Source organism: Gossypium raimondii, chromosome 2 (genome assembly GCF_025698545.1).
Source record: "Gossypium raimondii isolate GPD5lz chromosome 2, ASM2569854v1, whole genome shotgun sequence".
NCBI lineage: Eukaryota > Viridiplantae > Streptophyta > Magnoliopsida > Malvales > Malvaceae > Gossypium > Gossypium raimondii.
Genome location: NC_068566.1, coordinates 16,615,249 through 16,639,635, shown reverse-complemented (window position 1 = coordinate 16,639,635; position 24,387 = coordinate 16,615,249). Strand labels below are relative to the sequence as shown.

Genomic DNA, 24,387 nt, shown 5'->3' with positions numbered 1-24,387 from the left:
TATGCGAATGCATGGATTCAATTAACCAAGTTTATCAATTCTAACAACCTATTATTCAATTTACATTCATTCTTTTTGTATATTCATTTATCATGTGGTATAGATTATTGTTCTTCTGGTTTTTCGTAACTCTCTTGTTTTTCTCTTGAAATTAGTTTTGGTTCAAGAGTCTATCTATTTAATTAAAGTATTTTAGTTTATTTTATTTTGAATTCTATTAAATTATTTACTCCAATCAAGTGATTTGCTACTCCGTATCCTATTTGATATTCAATCCATGATTATTTAAAGCTCTTTTGTTTCCCAAATCAATCGTGTTTCTCACATGATTTATTCAACTAGAGTTGAGATTATAAATAACATAAGGCTAAATCCTTTAGGGGAGATTAACAAGTAGATGGAGATGAGGATCAATTGGTATGAATTACGTGTGCTTAAACAACCCTAGGAAGTTATAATAGGCTAGACGAGGTCGGCAGATAAGTCGAACCGAGTAAATCATAACTTATCTTGGTTGAGAAAATGAGGTCGAGAGATAAGTGAGTATTAACCAATCGATTAGTTAATTAGAGGCTAGGAGGTAATAATTGGTTAATCGATAGCTAATCTACCCTAAAACCCTAATATGAAGTTAGTTACAAACCCTGAAGTGAGTTAATCTTCCTGATTAGTTTATTGATTTTTATCGTTTCTTTATTTTTAGTACTATTTAGACTTATTATTATAGAAAGGTTTTCATAGTTTATTCAATCCTCCCTTGGGTACAATCCATGGAATACTACCAAAGTATTTCGTTGTACTAAACTATATTACAATTTGACCTATGCACTGATGGAAAACTTGTAGAAATTAAATATAACTAAGTTAAATAAAACTAATGGAACTAAGTAAAATACTAAAACCAATTTTCACCAAATTACTGATCCCCGGCAACGACGCTAAAAACTTATCGCTTGTGAAATAATAAGCGAATTGTACAAGTATACACATCGGATTAAGTAATAAAGTGATGAATAAGTATCGTTCCCACGAGGATCAAATTTAGGCACAAAAATGGTCAAGTTGTTATAATAAAATGCAGTTAATGCTATGGTAAAGTTATTGTAAGTATGTAGTGGCAATTAAAGGAATAATGATGTATGCAATATGTGGAATTAATGAATACTTGGAAATGCTATGGAAAAACGAGAGTAGAAATGTAATGGCAATTATGAGAATTATTACGGGAATATTATGTAAATAAAAAAATAAATAACTAAGAATGATATGGTAAAGATACATTGGCAAAGAATAATTGATATATGGTGTTCATTTAGAAGGTCGGGATTACTAAGAATCTATCCTTTCTGTCAATAATGACTCGGCAAAATCAACTTAGTTTACTGCTCAGAAGAGTTTTAAAATGGTCTACTTCTTTCGAGAGCAAAAACCTCAAGTTACCTTCCTCGTGTCTATAGGCCTTAATACGATACCCTGTATTATTTTCCTTCTGGATGAACACTGCTTTGTGTCTAAAGTCTACTACAAGTATCAGTCGAGTACTTACTCATATCATTTAATACTAGTCTAACTAATCAAATGTTTTCAAAATTAAATTTAGCTTATGGGCATGCTGAACAGTCATCTATGTCTAGGGATTGCACGCATACAATTTAGAAATAAAAGCAATTGAATAAAATAATAAATTGATTCGGATCTATGTTTCAACCATTAAAGAATGTAAAAGTTTCATCATGTAATCCCAACCCGATGAGATTTAGCTCATGGGTTGGCACATAAAATAACATCCAACACCATTTTCATCATTCAATTCACGAAAGAACAAAGTAAGAAATACAGAAGAGTTCAGAAAGACAGCTTTCGCCTGTCTAATTCACACTCCAGTAGCACAGTGTCTTGCAATGGCTGAGAGGGACTACTTTTACCTTCCTCTTTCCGTCTCTACCCAGCCGCTACTCTTTATTTTTACCTAAGGCTCTCCATTTTTGTCCACCGTTTAGAGTTTCGTCCTTTGGCTTTTTATAGCTTTTACCCTAAGGTAAAACCAACAACCCATGTTTATCTTCTCCTCTTTTTAAATTCTTTTTTCAACAACCCAAGATTATCTTCTCCTCTTTTTGATAAAGATTTCTCTGGTATAAGTACAGTTGGGCTAAAATTGGTATGCATTACGTGTTGACTCGATCTTCCTGGAATTCCCTCGACATTTGTGCTGACAAAATGTCCAAGCTTTTGCCCCAGCAAACCTTAACTCATTTATTTCTCATTCCTTAAATTGCACTTGCCAAACCACCAAATACAACCCTACCACAAGCAATTAAAAATCCTTAATATTTAAACATAGTCCAAGCTCCTGCTGAGATGATAAAAATACGAATGGAATGTCCTAAAATGCAACTAAATGTACTTAAGTATAAGAAATTAGGTAGGCATAAATGCATGAAATATAACTCTTTTCAAGAGTTATCACACCCCCAAACCTAAGTTATTGCTTGTCCTTAAGTAAAACACATATGAATGCATGAATGCACAAATTTTTGCCCTTGCATATAACTATCTTGAAATTTTAATCTATTAAAAGAACAACATATACATCAGTTCTCAGCAATCCTTTTTCTCTAAAAACTTGGTCAAATGTCAAAGGTTCGTTTCAACAAAGGTAGTGAAGAAAATTTGTCCCTAAAAACAAAATTTCCTAAGTACTCATGTAGGCTTTCTGACCATAGCAAATATCTCCTAATGCACTCAGTTCATTTGTTACCTAAACTCAAGTTTCTTTGTAACTCTTGCTCATAACCTTTTCAAGATATTTATTTGTACTTGTTTTTTCTTTTCTTTTCTTTTTATTATTTTCTTTTTCTTTTTTTTCTTTTATAACAGTAGGTTATTTAGCATGCCACAAAATTCTTTGACTTGATAACCACAATAGAGCATACATCGAATTACCTAGTACTCAATCATGTCACAATTAAAATATAAATCACTCTTGAAGCTAAAGCTTTTGACTAAATAGATTGAAGGAGCAAAGAACTACCTCCTTAGCTACTTAGCTTATTACTTTTGGGGAATGCCCTTAATTTTTTTATTACACACTCTTACTTCAACTCACCTTCCTAGTCAACAGCACGATGGAGCAAACAAAGTGGTGCTGACTTACTCGACAATTCTAAACATTGGAGCGTCTCCTTTATTTAAGTAATGTCGTGGCAAAACGATTGGGTTTGGCTTCAAAAACCCTAAGTTCATTAGAAGACACACGCTATAATAAAAAAAATGAGTATAGAACATCATTTTAAGAATAAATTTTCACGCAATCTAACCTAAGATAAACTCGCCTCATCCACTGTCACATGTTCTAGATATACTGAAGAATATAAGCTCATCATCGAACATCACGAGTAAAGATTGAACTTCTCATAGAGAAGAAATTACTTAATATTCACATGGCATTGGCAAACAACTTAACTATACTAGGATGAACATATATACTAGATACGTAATGTAACCTAAATGCACACTACACCCCTAAACCTAAGGGATGCTTTGTGCTCAATGCATGAATAGATATATGCAAACTATCTATATACAGACAATGTCATGGCAAAATATATGCAATGCAATATGTATGAAAGAAAAAGAAAAGTTTCCTTGCTTGGATTGTATTACAGATACTTCATTCTATCTGACGAGTTGATTTACGAGCAGTAACCTTGCACTTCTACTTTCTCTTCGTCCTCACGGTCACTCTCAATGCTGACAAACTCTATTTTCTCTGGTTCTTCCTCTGGTGCTTTGGTATATTCTCTTCATTGGTAGGATTTGTCTCAACGGGCTCTGTCCTCTCCTAGAGTTTATTAAGCAAAGGAAATGAAATAACTAATAGAAATTTAAATCGAAAAAATGAAATAAAACTAAAAATAATTTTCAAGACGTTGAAGTTAAACATCTCAAAGATAAATGGACTATTTGTCTCGCTCTACATGAGCACCCTAGTAGTACTTCAAGCGTTGTCCATTAACTTTAAATTTTACCCCCATTTTCATGTCTCTAACATCAACAGCTCCATACAGATATACATGAGCTACCATGCATTTTTCATCAAAATTGAAAAGTCTATTTTGCTCCAGCAATGTGCACAAGGTTCTCTGCTAAAATGAATCTTCATGACTATTAGATTTACTGTGAAAAAATCTCGTGAAGTCTTCCACCACTTTTGTTTCTATCAAGTCAATGACACGACATTCTTCATTCTCATCAGCACATTTCAGCTCATTAAATACATTGAAAGTGACCTATTGGCCATTCATCCTCATGGTCAATTCACCTTTCTTCATATCAATTAAAGTTTTTCCTGTAGCAAGGAAAGGTCTTCCAAGAATAATTGACACATCCTGATCAGCTTCAAATTCTAAAATAAGGAAATCAACAGGAAAGATAAATTTATCCACTCTTACTAGTACGTCCTCAATTTTACTTTTCTGATGGGTGTAGGATCGATCAGCTAATTGCAAAGTCACCATAGTAGGTCTTACTTTCCCAATTCATAGCTTCTTAAAAATAGACACAGGCAATGGATTTATACTTGCTCTTAAGTCACATAATGCCTTACCAACATAATGATTTCCAATTGAATATGGGATAGTGAAACTCCCTGGATCATTCAACTTTGAAGGTAATTTATTCATTAACATTGCTATTTGCCCTTCAGTGAGAGCAATAGTCTCAAATTCTCCCAACCTGTGGTTTTTTGACAATATGCCTTTCATAAATTTCACATAATTGGGCATTTGCTCCAAACTTTCTACTAACGGTAAGTTGATGTAGAGTTGCTTCCAAACATCTAAAAACCTTTTAAACTGAATATCCTGTTTAGCATTCTAGTATCACTGAGGAAAATGTAAAGGTGGTTGTCCTTCAGGTTACTGACATTGTTTTGAGTGACATTTTTGTTGGCAACATGATCTGGTTTTTGTCACAACATTTCCATGTGTACCTTTTTCAAGTGATGTCTATCTTTCAATAGGTTCTGAGACTTTTCTTGATTATGCTTGGATTTGTCTTCTTCTTTCGTGGTATCTTGAACAACTTTATCCAATTGAGTCCCACTTCTAAGAGTGGTGGCCTTACACTGCTCATTCCTTTGGGTTCTCAAATTTTCAGTATCACTTGGCAATGCTCCTTGTGGCCTTGAATTTAGAGTGTTCTCTATTTGCCCCACTTGATTTTCAAGAGCTCGGAGAGACATAGCATAACTCTAAATCACATCATCATTTTTTGCCATATACTCCTTCAGTAAAGATTCAATAGAATGACCTTGTTGAGCATTTTTCCTCGGCATAGGATGATTATAACCGGGTGGTGCATTGTGCATATTTTTTCTTGCAACATTGTGTGAACTCCCTGTACCTTGATTATTTCAACTAAAATTTGGATGCTGCTTCCACCCTGAATTGTAAGTGTTGGAATAGGGGTTATTATTCTGGTTAAAATTTCCCATATAGTATGCTAATGATGGGTTTGATGGGCGTTCATCAAACACATGACCTTCACCGCAATAAACACATGACAACTCGACTAATTTCATCTTATGTACTGTAGTTGAGCTTTTCATTGTTTTAATTATGCTAGCTAGAGAAGATACCTGAGCTGTCAACGAAGTGATTTCATCAAGCTCTATGGTACCAACAGGTCTCTTGCTTGGCCTAACTCTCATTTTCGAATATTGATAATCATTGTTGATAATCTTTTCGAAAATCACATATGCTTCATTATACATTTTATCTAGCAGAATACCATTAGAAAACGCATCAGCTACCATCCTCGTATGCACATTCAACCCATTACAAAACATCTCGAGTCGAGTGCTGGAATCCATGCATCGGACATCTCTAAATTAACTTCTTAAATCATTCCCAAACTTCGTATAATGTTTCATCCTCTATTTGCCAAAAAGATGTTATGTCATTTCTAAGTTTGACATTCATAGTTGGTGGATTATACCATAGAAAAAACCTCTAGCACAGATCATTCCCTAATGCCACTGCTCTTGATAACAAAGCATTCAGCCAAGCTCTTGCACGATCTCTTAAAGAGTATGGGAATAGCTTAAGCCTTAGAGCACCTTCAGGAACACCCTGTTCTCTAAATGAGTCACAAAATTCTAGAAAAAGTCGTAAATGCAGTCTTGCATCTTCAATGGGTAGTCCACCAAACTATCCTATTGTTTGCAACATTTGAAACATTAACAATTTCAATTCAAACTACTGAGCCAATATGGCTAGTCTAACTATCCCTAAATTCAAGTCATCTAACATTGGAAAAATATGCTCTCGAATTGGTCTGTCTCGGTCATCTACCCCACGTCCAATGGAAGGATTAACATCTCAACCATTTGGATTTTTGTTGAGACCAATACCATTTGGATTGTCATTGGGACCAAGATCGTTCCCATTTCTAGCCATTTTTTGCAATTCTTTCTGGCTTTTTCGTAAAGTTCTTTCAATCTCTGGGTCAAAATGATATTATTTGATAGCAGGAATGCCTCTTCTCATGCATTGATAACAAACCTGTAGAAATTAAATATAACTAAGTTAAATAAAACTAATAGAATTAATTATAATAACCAAACAATATTACACCAAATTGCCGATCCTCAACAACGGCGCCAAAAACTTGTCATGTGTGAAATGATATGTGAATTATGCAAGTATACACTTCGAATCAAGTAATAAAATGATGAGTGAGTATCGTTCCCACGAGGATCAGATTGAGGCATAAAGTGGTCAAGTTATTATAATAAAATGCAATTAATGCTATGGTAAAGTTATGGTAAGTATGCAGTGACAATTAAAGGAATAGTGATGTATGAAATATGTGGAATTAATAAATACTTGGAAATGTTATGAAAACGATAGTAGAAATGTAATGGAAATTATGAGAATTACTATGGGAATATTTTGTAAATGGATAATTAAATAACTATGAATGATATGGTAAAGAGACATCGTCAAAGAATAAAGGATATATGATGTTGATTTGGAAGGTTAGAATTATTAAGAATCTAGCCTTATTGTCAATAATGCCTCGGTAAAATCATACTCAGTTTACTGCTCAAAAAAGTTCTAAAATGGTTTGCTTCTTTCAAGAGAAAAAACCTCAATTTACCTTGCCCATGTTATAGGCCTTAATATGGTACCCTGTATTGTATTCCTTCTGTATTAACACTGCTTTATTCTAGAGTCTACTGCAAGTATCGATTTAGTACTTGTTCATATCATTCAATATCGATCCAACTAATCGAAGCTTTTCAAAATTAGATTTAGTTTATAGGCATGTAAAATAGTCATCTATGTCTGAGGATTGCACGCATACAATTTAGAAATAAAAACAATTGAACTAAACAACAAACTGATTCGAATCTATGCTTCAACCATTAAAAAATGTAAAAGTTTCATCATGTAATCCCAACCCGATGAGATTTAGCTCATGGATTGGTACATAAATTAACATCCAACACCATTTTCATTATTGAATTCACAGAAGAACAATGTATGGAATACGGAAGACTTAAGGAAGACAGCTTTCGTGTGTCTAATACACACTCCAGCAGCACAGTGTCCTTTGATGGCTGAGAGGGACTACTTTTGTCTTCCTCTTTCTGTCTCTACCCAGTTGGTACCCTATATTTTTGCCTAAGGCTCTCCATTCTTGTTCTCCGTTTAGGGTTTTCTCCTTTGGATTTTTATAGCTTTTTCTCTACGGTAAAACCAACAATCCATGTTTATCTTCTCCTCTTTGTAAATTCTTTTTTCAACAATCCAAGATTATCTTCTCCTCTCTTTAATTTTTTTTATAGGATAAAAACCAACATCCCAGGATTATCTTCTCTTTTTTATGCAGATTGTTTTGGTACAAGTACAGCTGGGTTGAAACTGGTATGCATTGAGTGCTGACTTGATATTCCTAGAATTTCCACGGCACTCGTGTTGACAAAATGTCCATCTTTTTGCCTAAAAAAACCTTCACTAATTTATTTCTCGTTCCTCAACCTGTACCTACCAAACCACCAAACATAGACCTACCACAAGCAATTAAGAGTACCAAATATTTAAACACAGTCCAAGCTCTTAATGAAATGATGAAAATATGAATGACATGTCCTAAAATGCAACTAAATGTCCCTAAGTACAGGAAATTATCTAGGTCTAAAGGCATGAAATAAAACTCCTTTCAAGAGTTACCAACTTGCGAACACCACTGTTCTTAATTATTATATTTTTTTGGTGTTATATTTAACTATAAATGATAACTCGTTTTTAGGAAGTCACCTGGTTCCAACGAATCAAACCAATCAGCTGCGTTATCACATAAGGAAAAGAGTAACAACCAAAGACAAACAGCGTCATTGGTAACCCCGTTATATTTGAATGTGTTGTAAAGTTGAAGGAACTGCTTCAAGTGCTGATTTGGGTCCTCCATCATGTTCCCTTGGAATTGCAAAGTGTTCTGAATCAGTTGACTTGTAGTCATTTTGATCTTGAAATTATTGGTGTTAATCGTCAGTATTTCAATACTTCCTCGTACAACATCTAGTATTGGTAGTGCAAAATCGTGCAACGTCCTTTGTTGAGCCATCAGTAGCTCTTCGCCGATTTGTGCTTATGGTTTGGGTGGATCATCAAACAATGGGTTTTCTCAATGTAAATCAATTGGTGGATTATTTTGCATCAGTTTATGGTTGTGTCCAAAATCGCTCTGGATCAAAATGTGGCTCAATTGAAATGCTTCAACTTCGGGTCATACACTAAAATTAGAGAGAGAAAATAAAGGTTAAAGTTAAAAACAACTAAAAGAAAAAAGAATTTTCAATTTTCCTATTTATCTTACTAGTTTTAAATTTAATTAAATTTACTGTCGAAACCTCCCCAACAATGACACCAACAACTTCACCCTCGCCAAACATGCGAACGTTTGGACTGGAAATACTGCAAGAAAAATATATATAATTAAGAAGTGGTGTCCGCAAGTATACGAGTCAAATTGTAATATAGTTTTGTACAACAGGGTATAAGAAGTATTCCGAGGATCATACCCAAGGGAAGATGAATTAATTCTAAAATTACCTTTTAAAATAATAGGTCTAAACAGGACTCACCTAAAAACATATGACGATAAATAAGTAAAATTAATATTATGCATTAAAATAAAATTACTAGAAATAAATTAATCAACAAAGAAATCTTGATTAACAAATAGAAGATTAACTCACTTTAGTGGTTTGTAATTAATTTTAGAACTCAAGTTTAAGTGAATTAGCTAATAACTAACCAATTATTACCTCTTGGCCACTAACTAATTAATTAACTGATAAATACTCACTTATCTCTCGACCTCATTTTACCTAGATGACTTCTTAGAGGTGTTAATCCTAGGGTTTAAGCATATATAATTTAAACCAACTAATTCTATGGGGAACCCTCATTCTTTCGTTAATTACTCTCACATTCGCTTATTAACCTTCCTACAAGATTTCACTACTTATGAATCTCGAGACCATTTTCTTAATAATTAATTTAATCATGCAAAAACACAACTTAAACTAAAATGAAAGGAAAATCGATATTGACTTGTTTGATAAACTGGATGTGCTCGGTTTCGCGAATTCCTTTATCAACTATGGAGATATCAATGTTGACAGGCAAGAAGTTAAACAAAAATATCAAAACATTTAATAACCATGTCTTGGACTCAAATTGAATCCAATTTTGAACAAGAAATAAAAAATATTTTAAAAAGAAAATAAAAACTTAATTAAAATCCTAATTAAAAACTAAGAGTAAAACTAAAACCTAAATTCTACCCTAAAATCTTACCTCCCTAGCTTAGCATAAGCTTTGCTATTTATAGGAAAAATTAGCTGCTCACTTAGGCTAATTACAAGCCTTAATTAGGCTAAATATGAATTTTGCAGATGAAAACACCCTTAATTAATTTTTGCCCTGCGTTAGACCTGTGTTGTGACACACAACTTCGATTATTAAATTTGGAGCTTGTTCGGCTCTGTTGTGATCTTGGAAGCTTATGTTGTGACCGGATTAAGGGTGTTCAAATGATCGATTCGGTTATTAACCGAACCGAAATAGAATTAACCAAATTAACCAAACTCTAAATATCTTTAACCATTAACCGAACCTAAGTTTTTTTCAAGCACATTAACTGAACCAAAATATTCCAATTAATTCAGAAGGCCAGAAGGCCTAACACTAAAATTCTACATTTCACGAAACAAAAGCATCATGTTCCCATATAAACTGACGCGAACAAACCCCGACATCATAGTGTTCTAAGAAGTAGCATTTCTAACAGACAAATGATCTAACAGGTAATGAGCGCAATCAACAAGGGTAAACTTCCTAATTCTTAGACCAACAAACTTTATCATAGGAAAGTAAATTGATTTAATTTCATTGAAGTTAAGTTCAGTCCAATTCAAGAACTGGGTTTGAAATTGCAGCAAGTCAATTTGAACATCACCCAAGTGTATTATAGAGCAAAGCCCGAAGATTGAGACAAGAGCTAAGCAATGCATGTAAAAATAAACAAAACAATAAATATATTTCTATTTTTGCATATATATAGACCAACAAGGTTGGGTTGTGATAGGTCGAGTTCTACCCTATCAGATGTTTGTGGATTCAAGGTGTTGGTTCGGGCATCACAGACAATGGTAGACGAACGGTGATGTTGAATTGCCGAATGATTGTGGCTGGTGAGTGTGTTGGGTTGTTGGTAATAGAAAGTTTGGGGTTTTGGGAGATCAAATTATAGATTTTGGATATTTTAGTTTTAGATTAGGGAGTAGGGATGGTGAGTTTGAAACTCCCTCAACCCGACCTGAATCACCAAGTCCAGATCTCGGGTATTACTACAAAGAATACTTAGCCAAATTTCCAAATAAAAAGAAAGGGACGATACATTTTAATTTAACAAAATTTAAATTTATTTGAATAAGATTTCTAAACCAAGGTAAAACTTACACTACATACCATGGATTCTTTTTGTAAAAACATAGTTAAAACATTAAAATCCAAATATTTATTAAAAACGAAATATGATAAAATGTAGTAAACTAAACAACATCTCCTAAAATGTTCCGTGTATGCATATTATCCCAACTCGTCGCTTCATGATACATTCCTAGCGTTATCTCTCCTAGTACCCCCACTTAAACAACAAAAACATAAACATAACACTAGTGAGTGAAGAGGAACTTAGTGAGTTTTAAGCACAACTTGTCTTTTTAACTTTTCTTGATAAGTTTTTTATCTTGAATATTTTGATTTCTCCATATCAACCTCTAGTGAAATACCTTCATGTTGTTAGTTGTATACTTCCATATTTATACGCCTTTATCATTCATACCATATTCTCATTCATCCAACTATTTGGCTGACCCTAAATCTTGATAGTAGATACTAATTTTTTCTTTTCTCTTCAAACATTTTTAAATAGTTAGTCTCAAGCAATTGGTCCTACGCACTACTCTTGGCGGATACCACTTATTGTTCATACTTTTGGTGAATACCCAAACTGATATTGCTAAATCATATCACAATTTAGATTAAACCTTGATTTATTCAAACATAAACTCATACAGACGAAGAATCATCCAAATTGTTCAAAAGAATTATGCACATCTTAGTTACAAACAGTAGACATCCAATATAACGAACAACCTAGATTCCATCAGAGCTTAGAACAAGACATGATACTATACAAATACATTGAATATCAAATTGAAAGACTCTTGTATCGGAGATGGCCATATACTAAACTAATTGATAACCATGGCGAATGCCCCCTTTGAACATGTTGAATCATACTTCATTTATGTCTTATTCAATTTAATAACAAAACTTTTCACACTAAAACTTCAAATAGAACATATCACAGACTTACCAGAGTATGCCACTAGAGCCCGACTGAATATGCCACAAAGGCAATACATAGAGTACACCATAAAGGCTAGTAGAATGCCACAAAGGCTAATAGAATGTGCCAAAAGGGCAAACAGAATGTCATAAAGGGCAAATTATAATATGCTATAAAGGCTACAAAAATGCCACCAGACACCCCATGAACTGCCGTGTTTACGATATGGGTTTTCCTAAACTCATATCGTGTGAGGTTTGCCCATCATCGCCTCGGGACACACAAAGAACCCAAGTCAATAAATGCAGTTTATCCATCTGTTTTCAGAATGTGCCATGACCATGGAATTTTCTTCAAAATTTTCATATCAAAATTCATGTTTCCTATTCCAACAGACTTCTTCAAATAACACCGTGGTGACCAAACTCACATCTTAACCTCTCCACACACTTAGATACACCCTATTCTAAAACATTTCCAATCACATATCACAAATCCAATATAAACACATATTCAGCTAGGCTAACGCATTTTCTTAACCAAATCATACTTCAATAAATATTTCATACACATCAATACAATCACAACTCACAGTACACATTCCAAGCATACATGCATAGGCAGTTCACAGAATCACATACACCCATACACACAATTCATTATAGTCTGGACTCAGAAAGACCTTTATCAAGAATACATACTTATTTTCAGTAATCATTAATATACTCATTCATTGTTTTTAAAACATCTTTCACAGGAGACTGTTCTAGAAAGACTTGTAGGAGTTGATAATAGGACTCACCTGGGACTTACCTACTGCAGCTACCAACTACAGAATCAAACATCCAATTCAAACCAGTAGGAACACTACTTAAAAAAATATGAATTCACCTTTAATACTCATTTAAAGATAGATTTCTAACACTTTATCTATAGAAAATCCTCATGCATGGCTTTTTATTTATATCTTATTGTCTATATACTTCATAGAATCATTACTCTTAACATGCAAAGCTACCAGACTTACTAGGAAATGGCATCTTCTGTCTATTCCCAAGAATTGTTAACTTCTAGTTTACTTAAGAAAAGAAACTAGCAACTAATGTTTAATATTTAAGAAAAAAATAAAGTATTAATGAGTCATATTCCAAGAATGAGAAAATTTCTAATGATCCCTTCTCACACATATATAATCAAACTTTTATTCAGAAAAAAAATTGATAAGTTTCAAGGAATTTCAGAATATGCCCATCCTAATGGCCTACAAAATCTAAAGAAATTATAAATGATATTCTTTTTCATATGCTACTTGTCCAGTCTGTTTAGTTGGTTTACAACCAGATCTAGTTACCAAGGCTTTCTCTTCACAGTGCTTGAGCAAACTAGGCAAACTATACCTTCACAGAGTTTACTTTTCTTTTATCATGTTCTTTTTTTTATTGTAGAACAGATAAAAAACTAAATCATGATATACTTCCATGGGCAGATACTCAATTCGCCATGACATTAGTTCCCCAGAAGTTAAATTTTGCCTAATTAACCACCAAAGTGCGCCAAAACAAAAAATTTCACATTTACACGCCTTCAATTTGGATCATCCAAATTTCTGGTGTGAAAGAGTTATTTTTAGTTTTTAGGAATATTATTTTTTATTAAAATATTTATGTAATATAAATTTATTTTATAATTAAATTAATTATTTGGATTGGGTTGGGTTGGGTTGGGTTTATAAATATTTATTTTGATTGGGGGTGGCTGGGGCCTAGTGTATAGTGGGATAAATTTAATTCAGTTAGTTACTCGATTTCGAACTAAATTAATCGATAACCAAAATTCCAAAAAATTTATTAACCAACCTCTGACCAAACTAAATTCGACCACCGATCGATTAACCAAATTAGATCGGTTCGTTCGATTAATTTGGTTTTAATCAAATTTTGAGCACCGTAGACCCAATTTTCGTTCCTGATGCTTTTAGTCCTAAAAACAGGTGTCCTACACACTTAAGTAACTCATTAAAACTACCTTAAGGCTGGTATTGGCCTAAGAGGTCAACTAACTCAAAATTCTGCGTAAAAACACTTATTTTGCAGGAAATTAAATCTAAGCTACTAATACTAAAAATGCAATAAAATAACCTAAAATGAAGTAAAAACAAACTCGTTAAATGTCAGAAAGTACCTAATTTGCCACTAGCAGGTCATTATGTGGCATGTATATAGGGTTTATATAAGTGATTATCTTGATTGGGTGATTTTCATTTGAAACTTGATGAATGTTAAATTTTGGTTTGGTAATGGAACATATATTACTTGAATGAAAACTTGGTAGTCTTTAGGCATGACTAAGATTTTGGTATTGAATGACTTCTTTTAATATGGAATGGTATGAAATTTGGAATAGTCTTTTTTTTTTAATGGCTTAAAAGCATGGAAGATAACTTTTTGTGATAAGGTGTTTGGTGCTAAGTTAAGGTTTGATGATTTGATTTGATTTTGGTAATGGTTAAATAATCAATTGGTACAAAATTTGGTATGGCTTATGCAAGTTTTGATGTGTGTTATAACACCTTTTAATATCCTTTTGTTGGACATGAAATAGGTAACAAAATGACAATTTTGACATTTTAGCACTAATGTATCGATACCCTGGCAAAGGTATCGATACTTAGTATTTTCAATCGAATTTTCAAACAAACAATATGCTAAAATGTTATCGATACTATGGGAAGGCACCGGTACCTTAAAGGATGTATCGGTACTTCAAGACAAGTATCAATTCCTTTTGATTTAATTGGATTATCATTAGCATCAAATGTCAATTTGGTATCGATACTTGATCTGGAAATTTTGTAAACCTTTCAATTGGATTATCATGCTCGGGTCTACAAAAGAGCTTTCTTATGCTCAATGAAGGCACATATTTAATTATGTATATTAATATCTAGGAATTTATGATATGACTGAATATTTGAATGATTTGTTTATGGTATACTTGATCAAAATTTTTAAAAATGTTACGAAAAAGTCCCTATTTGATATTAGGTTGACTCTAAAGCATTCGTATGCTCATATAAGACTCAAGGGAGAATCTTCATGTTATTCAATGTTGTATTATTGCTTGATTTCCTGATTGATAAAGTGGAATGATGTTTTTACTGTGAATTTTGCAATAGTTGCTTCGACAACAAATGTGGCACTTTGTTGCTCGGATCCAACAATCGAGTCAGGTAAGGGGTGTTAGCTATAGGTTTACCCGACTCTCAGACTAAACCAAACTCAAAGTTGAGGCTAGAAATACATGCCACAATAACATGTGATAGTGTGATGTCTTCTTATTTGAATTGAATATGTTTTTATATAAATACATCATGTTGGCCAAATTAAATCGTGTCATATATGATAAAATAGAAAGTGATTTTCCAGCTTTCGATCAGGAGTTGTTTATAGTGTGCTCGAATTAAATCATTTCGGCTGAATTGACTCTATTTGTGAACATTACGACAAAAATAATTTTTAGGAAAATACAGAGTGAGAATGGAAGCTTGTTTTAGATGCGGCTCTATCGAGCACATAATGAAGGATTGTCGATGAAATCAAATGTTCTTAGTGATTAGATTGTTAACTGATGCCAAATTCGTAAAGAGATAGGAAAACGGGAACTAGTAATAATGTTGGAACCAGTTGAGGCGGGACCAGAGATACAATTTTGAGATTTGAAACTCGTTTACCAATTAGAGCTAATGTTATTCGAACTAGAGAAGAGGCTACAACCCCTGACATCGTAGCTAACATAAACGAATTTTGTTGAGACAAAAAAATAGTGAATTGGTTAATGTTGAGACAGACATATTGGATTTTTTGATCAATATCATATTAGCAATATCTGCCCTAGTACAGATCAAAAAAGGTTGTGAAGTGGATTCGACTACATTTAGATGGCAGAGTATCGAAATCAAAGATGGAACGAGGTTTGATAGTTAGCGAATGCATTGATTTATTTCTTGAAGGATTGCCAAATTTACAGCTAGAGTGAGAGAAGTTGAAATTGTTACTGAAGTAACACCAAGAACTAATCTGATTTCGATTGCACCATACAAAATGGTATAGAAAGATTTGAAAAAAATTGAAAGTATATTTGCAATAATTATCAGATAAGGGATTTAGTCAACAAAACATGTCATCTTGGTGTACGTCAATGTTATTTATGAAAAAGAAAGCTGAAACTATGAGATTGTATATTGACTATAGACAGTTAAACAGAGTCATCATAAAGAATAAGTATATGTTATTGAACTACTTGCACTTGTGAGCAAGAAAAAGAACAATTTTATAAAGCAATTTAAAAGTGCGGTTTTAACTGCAAGTGGACAATGCCAGTTGTAATATTTGTAGTGTTAATGGGACACTCGAGTATCCCAAGGTTCGAACCCAAAGTATTTCCAAGTGGATAAATGTGTTTATCAAGTTAATTACAAGTTAAGCAATTACTAATCTAATCGAGTAGGAAATTATTAGTGCAAGTCCAAATAAAATGATTTATACACTAAAATTAAACTACTAACTAAAATAACTAATCTATACTTTCTTCCTAATGTTTTAGATAACGTAAATGATTGAACGATGGTCAATTAATTACTTGAATGCTAATTAAACTAATGAGCCTACACTGATTACATTAGTTGCCACTCTTAGTTAGGAATATCCTCTCGATCTCATCGTAAACTAAAAGATACCACATAAGATTACATTTCAGTCTCACCTGGGCATATAGTTTACCTCTCGGTCTCACTACTCGGCACAATTATATCAAACTATCTAAGGATAAACTCTCCTCTTGGTCTCGTTTATCTAGGTTTTCCACTAAAGGCGTAAATTCTAGAGTATTAAGTATTTCGATAAAATAGAACAATCAATCAATCAAGAATAGACATCAACTTAAGCTAACAAACAAGCCACCAAATAATCAACCATCCAACAAATTTAACACATACTTAAACTCAAATTCCAAACAAGCATCTTATCAAACATATTGTAAGCATGAAATGAAAGTAAAGGGTTTAAGAAAATGCTCAGTCAATTGATGAAGTTCCATTGAAGCCCAAGAGCTTGTCCATCCTTGTTTACAAAATATTTAACAATAAGGAAGAAATAAAACTAAAATATTAAAGTCTAACCTAAAAGGAAAAGAGAAAACCTATACTAAAAATGAAAAGAAAAAGAAAAGGAAAAGAGAAAAAAAACTTAACTTAAAAACTATAAACCCTAAAAAAACTCTTTAGCCACCAAAATCTGAAATGAAATGCTTATAAAGTTGTATTTATAGCCTTCTAATATTTAACCTAACATTGATCATTTTTCCCTTAAATAAAAAAAAGACATAAGCTTGTTTGGATAAAAATTGCCCCTGCAGTTTTTTCACTTATCAAGCTTTGGTATTGCCATACCCAGGCTTTGGTATCACGATGCCCGTAGTAGTCTTGAGATTGGGAGTCTTGGGGATCTTAGTATTGCGATACCATTGTAGATGGCCTCTATTCTCCTTATTTCAACACTGTTAGGTGTATCACAACTTCCATGCTTCGATATCGCGATACCCCCTTCTACGTGATTTTTTCTTCATGTTCGGGCCACCATCGACTCCCTACAATACTTAATCAACTTGTTAGGTTCCCCATGTCATGATTGGCCAATTTGGGTCTAAAAAAAACTTAAAACTAATAAAAATGATTTCTTAAAGACAAAATTAAAAATAAACAAAAATATATAATTGACACTTAAATTGCTTGAAAATAAGCTCCTCGAGTGTAGTAGAGTCTAATTTGACGTATCAAATTACAACAGATTAAACTCCCCACACTTATGTCTTTGCTTGTCCTCAAGCAAACACACTAAACATGCAAAAAGACAACCCTTGGACTAAATAGGAAAATTAAGTCACATAGTGATAAAACATCAAACTTGAATGAGAAATACCTCACATGTAACATAAGAGTGATATTTAGCTAACTTGGGCCTCCTCAATGGAAACACAATTAATTTAATAAATTAAAGTGTTAACAAATATAGAATAAATTAAAATGAATGTGTGTACAAGTGTTATCCATCAAAATGAATTACTTGGATAGCTCATAAATATCAAAAATAAATTGTTCATGTTCATTCGAAAAAATGCAAGCAATTCAAGAATTATTGTGTTATTGAATTATTCAAGTCTCAAAGGTCTACTAGGTTTGTAACGTTCTGAGTCTTAGGATGGTTCAGAGTTGAAACAATGGAAAGCTCAAAATGGGTTCAAGCACTAGAACTGGTTAAGCACATGACATTGTTTCCCCTTCATCCCCAATTTATTCATAAGCTTGCCTCCTTATTTCTCCTTCTCTCGCCTATCTTATTTCTCCAAACTTTCAAAAGAGACTATGCAAAATTGGCACATACAAAACTAGTAAGCTTTGACACATTATGACTTAAAAGATTTTCTTTCTAAGCTCGATTTTTCTTTCTTTTAAGGTCTTTTTTACTAATTGTACTCTTTCACTCATAATGCTTTTAACCCTCACCTTACTTTTATTCATTCAACATTTCTATTTTTGTAATTTTCTCTTTCGTTTTATAACTCGACTTAGCAAAGTTTTATATGTACTATATTGCGTAGTCTCTTCTTTTCCTTTTTATCACACAAGAAGCAACCCTAACGTCTCTACCATGGCCCAAAGTCCATTACATAGTGCATTTTAGTATTTGAGACAATGAAGGGTTGAGTTCCTGACTCGTCTAGGCTTAAGGCTTCAATATTAAGGCTTAACAAGAAAATGATACTTGAGGTCAAATGTGTGGAAACTAATGGTATATAGAAAAAGGTAAGGCTTTTAGGCTCAAGGCTAAGTAAATAATGCCTAAGGTCTTTCCCAAAATATCTACGAAACACAACTTCTATCATGCATACATCTATTCAAATGAACAATTAAAAATTTAATTTATTTATCTACAAGGATCCACACAGTTAATTCATCCTATGACACACCTTATACATTTTCATTAAAGCTTACAACTAAGAACATTGAATTATCTAGTATCAGTCAAAATTTATATGCTTGGCAACTCAACTTACTTATTCGATATTTACAACCCATGACCTATTGACCAATTATTTTCCAAGCACCATGCAAAAACAACAAAATAAACAAAAAACAAGGAAATTTTTTTTGAATATTTTTGAAGTTTTTTTGAATTCTTTTTTTTTTAAATTGTGAAAAAATAGAAAATATGCAAACAAAACACACAAAGATAAAATATATGTACACCCCCCACACTTAAGTTACGCATTGCCCCCAATGTGTCCTAACTAAAGATAAAGTTTAACAAGACTCACTTGATTTACAGTTATGTGTAGCAAAATGGTGGAGTAGTCCTCAAACTTTGTTAAAGCTCTCAATGTTGTGTAGCTCTCAGTGTGTAGACCTACATAGAAAAATAAAAGCAGACACCACAAAAACAAAATATGCAATAAAAAGAAAAAAACATAAAAACTAGTAACAAGAAAACTTATCAACTTTTGGGTGATCCATATCCCTTCCATAAAAGAACTTCTAAGAGGTCCTCGATACCTTGTATCAATGTTTGTTATTCATGAATAGAATGAGGACCCCCTTGTCATTTGAGCACATTTTTTTTTTTGTATTTCAGACCTTCTAGACAATCGCATCATGAGCCACTTGCTTCTAAAGCATAACCAACTCCAAAATTCATTCCGAGGTACTATAACTTTAGGCAAAATGAACTCAATGTCATATGCAGTCGTGTTTTTTCAAACCATAATTCTCATATCGGAAGAATAATAATATGATCGTGAAATACATCGATTGGCTCTTTCAAAATGATAGTCAAAAAGTGTGTCGACTACTCCAGACTTTCACTTAATTCTTGGTTTAGCTCTTCCTCTACATCTAACTTTACTCCTATTCCTAATTCTATTCCTACTCCTATTCTTATGTCAATCAGAGTGAAGACGCCTTCTATGTTTCTTACAACTTCATCACAATCTTCAACTCTGAACTCTTGTTAAACACCCTTGTTCAACTCATCATGCTCAATAACGATGGAGCGGAACTCATCCTCGAGCTCGGGAACGTTATGCTTAACCTCTTTCATTAGAGTATTTATTATGGTTCAGCAATGGATGGCTTCAATATTTGTTCCACCGTCTTGGACATGGAGGACACGTCATCTTGGATTAAATACATGTACATGCTCTCCTCCAACATTTCAACCGGTGTAGCAAAGGATGGTCTTCCATGTACTCATCACTCTACATATTACTTTTCGGATAGTAATATGAAGAATAAGAATCTTGTGTCAGATCATTATCCGACCATCTGTGATTGTAGCTACTCATCTTGGTTGTATATGAATACTCTTGCCATCTATAATCACCATAATAACTCCAATGGTTCATTGAATCTCCATTCTTTGGACTCGATTGATCTTCATAATTGTCTTGGTTTCCCAGCCACCTATATCCATTTTTATTAAACATGATTAAGCTAAATCTTCAACAAGGTAAATTAAAATAAAATCACAAAAATAAAACACTATACAATAAAATGAAAAGAACTATCTAAAATCCTCATCTTAAGACTAATATTACTATTTTCAAATAACTAACTTAACAACATATACACCGCCGCAATCCCCGACAACGGTGCGTTTGTACGCAGCAATTGAAAAGTGTGGTTTTAACTGCAAGCGGACATTGTCAGTTGTAATATTTGTAGCGTCAATGGGAAACTTGAGTATCCCAAGGTTCGAACCCAAATGTGTTTATCGACTCTAAAATTATTAGTCCAAGTCCAAATAAAATGATTTATAAACTAAAATTAAACTACTAACTAAAATAACTAAGCTAAACTTTCTTCCTAATGTTTTAGATAATTTAAATAATTAAATGATAGTTGATTGATTAGTTGAGTGCTAATTAAAATAATGAACCTACCCCGATTACATTGGTCGCCACTCTTAGTTAGAAATCTCCTATTGGTCTCATCCTAGGCTAAAAGATACAACCTAAGATTACCTCTTAGTTTTACCTAGGCATATAGATTACCTCTCGATCTCACTATTCGCCACGATTATATCTAACTATTGAAGGATAAACTCTCCTCTCAGTTTCGTTTATCTAGGTTTTCTGTTAGAGGAATCAATTCTAGCATATTAAACATTTCGATATAATAGAACAACCAATCAATCAAGAATTGACATAAACTTAAGCTAACATAAAAACAACCAAACAATCAACCATCAAAAAAATTTAGCGCATACTCAAACTCAAATTCCAAACAAGTATTTTATCAAACATATTGTAAGCATAAAATGAAAGCAAAGGGTTTAAAAAAATGCTCATTCAATTGAGGAATTTCTATTGAATCCCAAGAGTTTGTTCATCCTTGTTTACAAAATCTTTAACAATAAGAAAGAAAGAAAACTATAAGATTAAATTCTAATCTAAAAAAAAGAGAGAAAACTTAAACTAAAAATGAAAAGAAAAAGAAAAGGAAAAGAGAAAGAAAACATAACATAAAAACTATAAACCCTAATGAAACTCTTCAACCACCAAACTCTAAAATGAAAGGCTTATAAAGTTGTATTTATAGCCTACTAACATTTCATCATACATTGACCATTTTTCCCTTAAGTAAATAGAAGACATAAGCTTGTTTTGAGAAAAAATTACCCTTGCAATTCTTTTACTTGTCAGACTTGGGTATCACGATACCAACAATAGTCTTGAGATTGAAATTCTTAAGGGTCTTGGTATCGTGATACCCATGGTCTAGTATCAAGATGCCACTATGGATGGCCTCTATTACCCTCATTTCAGCATAGTCAGGGGTATCACGACATTCATGGTTCAATATCGCAATACCCCTTTCTAGGTGATGTTTTCTTCATGTTTGGGCCACTGTCAACTCCCTATAACACTCAATCAACTTGTTAGGTTTCCCATGGCACAATTGGAAAATTTGGGTCTCAAAAATGCCTTAAAGCTAATAAAAAATAATTAATTAATGAAAAACTAAAAATCAACAAAAATATATAAAAGACACTTAAATTGCTTGAGAATAAGCTCTTCAAGTGTATTAGGGAGTCTAATTTGACGTATCAAATTACAGTAGATCAGCTACTCTGTATAGTCAACTTGTTTGATTAGTAAAAGGGAGCTATCGTATTTCAAGAGATTAACTTTCTATTAGGTTGTTGTCAGCTCCAACTTATGAGTCAGATATATTGAAGACTACTTTATATACTTGATATGAGCAATGTGAGTTTCTAGTAATACCATTTGGATTAATGAACGCTCAACTATTTTTATAGACCTAATGAATAGAATTTACTAGTTGTATCTAGACAGATTTGTTATGTTTATCGATGGTATTCTAATTTACATGAGGATTGAAACTATAACACCCCTTACCCGGTCCGGTTGCCAGACCTAAGTAATGAGATGCTACGAACAATTACCAAACAATTTCATACAATTTATTAATGAAAATCTCAAATACATATTAAATAATCACATACGACCAAGTATAAATACATTATTCAATCTATTTTAGGTAAATATTGAGTATACAAAAGCTTTAAAACAATTTTATAATAAAAAGGGATCAAATTAAATCAAAAACAAAAGGTTGAGAAAATTTTGAAAATAGAGGTCACGCGACCGTGTCCCCAGGTTGCGTGTAAAAGCTTAGCTCGTGTGTGATGAATCACATGGTCGTGTCATTAATCATGTACAAAAGCTCAACCTGTGTGAGATATGCCACATGGTCGTGTCCTTGAACTGTGTGCACCAAAATCACCTAAATTTTTACAAACCACACGGTCATGTCAAAAACTAAACATGATTAACATTTGAGAACAATGTTACAGATTATTCAAGAGAAAAATTGGTATGCAAAGTTTGGTTAAGGTGAATTCTAACTTTAAGAAGTAGGGTTCTGAGACACGTAATATTGGCTGAAAATACTGGTATTGATCTAAACAAACTTTCGACAAATGTGAACTAAGAATTTATAAGAAACTTATATAGAGGTACGTAGTTTTCTAGGACTTGCTAGATATTACAGATGATTTCTTACATACTTTTTGGTGATAGCTCTGTTGTTGGCGAAACTATTACTGAAAAATGTCAACTCTTTTTGTCAGATAGATGCCAACAGAGTTTTGAACAGTCAAAAGCTATGTTAACAGAAGCTTCAAATTTGAATTTGAGATAGCGCAACATACTAGAGTTGTTCAGAAATTGTGATATGATTATCGACTATCATCCGGGTAAAGCTAATGTGGTAATTGATTTACTAAGCTAGAAATTTTTGTTTTGCTCTAAAAGTTATGAACACTTTGAAACATGATGATTCAATTTTAACCAAGTTTGGAGCTAAACTAGTATTCCTTCAAAGAATTCTAGAATTGTAGAGAGATGATCTAGAGTTGTTTGATAATTGAAGACTTATTGAAAATGATTAGACATCAAATTTTAGTATTGATGTTAACGAAAATTTATATTTTCGAAGCCGTTAGTATGTACTGAAAGGCTTAGAGTAAAAAAAAGATATTTCATACGAGGCTCACAGTAGTGCTTATTCGATTCATCTGGGTAGTAATAAGATGTATAACGACTTGAAACAATTTAACAATGATTGAGAACAAAAACAAAGATTCTTGAATATGTGGCAAAATGTTTGATATGGCAACAAATCAAAGCTGAGCATCAGGTTCTATCAGATTTTATGGTATGCCATTACCTTTCATTTCTGACCAAGACTCGAGATTATCTCTATATTTTGGAATAAACTACACAAAGCTTTAGTCACGAAATTGAATCTATGTACGATGTTTCCTCCTCAAACTAATGAACAATTAGAAAAAAGTGATTCTGATGTTAGAAGACAAGATGTAGTGTTGTATAATTGAATTTGGAAACAGTTGAGAGAAATCTCAACCATTAGCAGAGCTTGCAGGTGATGAGAGTTATTAATTTAAAATTTAAAATGGAACTCGATGAGGCTTTATACAAATATGAATGTATAAATTCGTTGTATTGGTCTGAATTGAGCAAGTAAATAGTTGACAAGGATTGATCTGATATGAGAAACTTAGGAAATTTAAGAGTTATATGGCACTATTTGAAAGTTGCTTCGGACTATCAGAAGTACTATGCTGGTGTATGAAGAAAAAATATTGTATTTCAAGTCAACGATAAAAGTGTTTTTGACAATTTCTTCCCAGTAGAAAGTTCTACGTTTCGATAGAAAAGGAAAGCTTAGTTCAAGATTTGTAGGACGTATGAAATTCTCAAAAGAGTTGGTTAAGTAGCTTATCGATTTACTTTGCCTGCAGACTTGAAAAGATTCATAAATGCTTTCCACGTATCGATGTCACGTCATTATTGTTCTGG

General features: G+C 32.9%; 1 non-coding gene across 1 annotated transcript; it reads left to right on the top strand.

Annotated features, from left to right (window-relative positions):
- The first annotated feature begins 5,868 nt into the window (after positions 1-5,868).
- On the top strand, positions 5,869-5,975 carry LOC128039397 (small nucleolar RNA R71). Its single transcript, XR_008193901.1, has one exon. It is a non-coding gene; the product is annotated as a small nucleolar RNA R71 (small nucleolar RNA).
- Positions 5,976-24,387: the final 18,412 nt, after the last annotated feature.